This window comes from Atractosteus spatula, assembly GCF_055471065.1.
Source record: "Atractosteus spatula isolate fAtrSpa1 chromosome 10 unlocalized genomic scaffold, fAtrSpa1.hap1 SUPER_10_unloc_3, whole genome shotgun sequence".
NCBI lineage: Eukaryota > Metazoa > Chordata > Actinopteri > Semionotiformes > Lepisosteidae > Atractosteus > Atractosteus spatula.
In genome coordinates this window covers 74,507-77,486 of record NW_028296623.1, presented here as the reverse complement: position 1 = coordinate 77,486, position 2,980 = coordinate 74,507, and the positions used below count along the sequence as shown (strand labels likewise).

At 43.1% G+C, this 2,980-nt stretch overlaps 1 non-coding gene across 1 annotated transcript; it reads right to left on the bottom strand.

Annotated features, from left to right (window-relative positions):
* Nucleotides 1-499: 499 nt before the first annotated feature.
* trnar-ucg (transfer RNA arginine (anticodon UCG)) lies at nucleotides 500-572 on the bottom strand. Its single transcript has one exon. It is a non-coding gene; the product is annotated as a tRNA-Arg (tRNA).
* Between the last annotated feature and the right edge of the window lie 2,408 nt (nucleotides 573-2,980).

Here is a 2,980-nt window from a genome sequence, read left to right as displayed (position 1 = left end):
TTACAGGTAATGCATGTACAGCCTTTAATATGCGATAGTGAATTTGCAGGTATCTTGGGGAGGGAAGAGAACTGAAATTTAGGAAATACATATTTAAAGGGGGTGCAAGTCACCTCTGTCACATCTGGGTGTTAACTGAATAGATTTGTGGCATTATTTATTGTGTTTTAACTCTATACTTGTGTTTCTCAGGAGACGGCAGAAATATTGGGGATTTGTGGCTACAGAAAATAGTTTGAACTTTACAGGCAAATGTAAGGTTATGTTTAAGAAAAAAAAAACTTATTTTCAACTTTTTCAACGTGATTATTTAAGACAGTTGTTCGGAACAGTATGTCTTCTCATATCTGTGGCTGTGGTCCTACAATAACGGTGATGAAACAGACGTTATGTGCGGAAAGAACTGGAGATGGAACAGGAGACTCACCCAGTCTATAGTAAGGTTGTGTAGGACCGCACACACTAGGAAGAGTGTTGAGTAGCGGGTGTAAAACCTTCACGAGCCAGACAGGAATCGAACCTGCAATCTTCTGATCCGAAGTCAGACGCGTTATCCATTGCGCCACTGGCCCCACTATCATCTTACTCAACTGCACTACAGTGAGCTCAGAGCCGCTACTAGTAATACATTGTCCAGATCCGCATTTTCTCAATTAGATTCACGTGTTTTTTACGTGTGTCTAATTACTACGTCTTTCATTTTGTCTGGTTTTATAAAAATGTCTCTTGAAAACAGACAAAGGGTTTATGTGTCTCCCTGAAATTCACACACGAAGGAAGTCACACGAGGAAGGAAAGATATCGCGTTTAAAGAGAATCCAGAGTGGAGACGCCGGCGAATGAAAACGAAGCTTCATATAGTACGAGCGCACTACCAGTGAACTAAACTCCTGATAGTGAACTTTTTCCGCAGGTTAATTGTGTTAGGAAATGTGAACAGTCAACAGAGCGCATTTTAAAGGCCAAAGCAAGACAATTAGATGTGAAGAGAATTCTGCTTCTCTGTTTACTGAGCTTTCGGTGAACGTCAAAGTGAAAGACAAATTCGCTATTTTCACTTTTTAATTAAGGAACAAGAAAACACCATCCTTCGAGCCGGATTCAAAACAGCTACATAACAATCGTCCGCTGCTTTTTTAAACAGTTTTACGCTCTAGCAACTGAGCTATCGAAAGGTCGACTCCAAACGCACACGTTTTGTCATACGCGTAGCCCAATGTAGTGTAGAGTTCCTGTTTATATAAATCGCAGTTCGACATCAAAATACTCACTAACAGTCTCGTTTAGTAGAAGAAATGGACCAGGATTCTACTGTATAATCTTCCAGAGGTCTTACAAAACGTTTGGAGGGACATCAGTGCAGGTGGAAATTGACTCTTTTTCTAGTGGGATCAGTACCATATAAAACCTTTCTTTTGGATTGAGAAGAGGATCATGGTGACACTCAAAACATCCCTGTCTTTGCTTCTTACGAGGACTTTTGAGCTGCAAACATCGGTTCAAAACAAAACTCTGCTACTGCAGTTGCTTCTTGGAGAGTTTCTTCAAATCTTTCAACTGAACGTCTTGGGATATTGACGATGATATAATACAGATTGTGGTTTTCTTTTGATCGAAAATTTTATTAAAATATGAGCCTCTTTTACCTTTGTCTTGGATGTTTCGCAAGGTATAATACTTTCCCTTGCATCCTCAGATAAACATTCTAAATACCACAAAGTTACAATATATGGAATAGCATTTATTTTTACATATGTTTTAAAATGTACTCTTATTTAAAGCTACATTTAGTGCTAGGTAAAGATAACGTTGCTAATACTGATGTAGTAGAAATGTAAGATGAATTGATAGCTTTATCTGAGCTAAAAAAGTCCTAAAACGCCTCCTATAACAGGAAAGGACTCGTAGCAAGATTAAACTCCAAACGTTGCTATTACATTATGCATTATGTAAACACGACCCATTTCAGCTTCTGGTGAGTGCAGTTTTTCCAAATTGAATCAAAACTACAGCTCGAATGAAATAAAAAAAAGTTTATGTGTCTCTTTGCTGTAACAACTCTGCCAAAACTATTCAGATAAATCAGAATAGCATCAGAACGTGACTAGATTTTATTGGATATTAGGAAATTTATTTGTGTGCATTTCCCCCTACGATCATAATACCTTCCTGTTTTCATCGTGTTTATTGTTTCTGCCTGTGATCTCGGAAATAAAGTATGTGTTCACCGAAATATTCCGGGAGTTTGCTGTGGTTTGAGAGGAGTGTATTGTAACGCAACGGGGGCTCAGGCGGGCGCCCTTGCCGCATCTGGTCGGCCCAAAGTATAGGTGGCTCGAACCCGGGACTTCCGCGTCTCTCTGCAGCGACCTAGCCCCGTGAGCTAAAGAGAGATCTCTACACAGCCCAGTAGCTGTAGTCCTGCTATCACAGGGAAGGGCGGTGACGTCACCTGCTCTGGTACGCCGGCTCTTACACAGTACCTGACGGCCGTAAGCGTTACACTCTCCCCCGCTTAAATCGCCGTCCCCGGCGAAGGGCTATCCCACCCCGCTTCTGACACTAATGTAACGCTACGGGGGCTCAGGCGGGCGCCCTTGCCGCATCTGGTCGGCCCAAAGTATAGGTGGCTCGAACCCGGGACTTCCGCGTCTCTCTGCAGCGACCTAGCCCCGTGAGCTAAAGAGAGATCTCTACACAGCCCAGTAGCTGTAGTCCTGCTATCACAGGGAAGGGCGGTGACGTCACCTGCTCTGGTACGCCGGCTCTTACACAGTACCTGTCGGCCGTAAGCGTTACAGTATGAAGGTAATGAATGAGGGAGGACACGCGCATTCAGCACGGGGAGCGCAGAGCAATGAGCCGCGCCTGCAGCTCGCTGAGTCTTTTCTTATATAACCACTGAGTCCGGACACACAGCGTTTCCAGCCCGTGTTGGAGATTTACAGTTCAGAAAACGACTGTCTCGAGCAGAAACTGA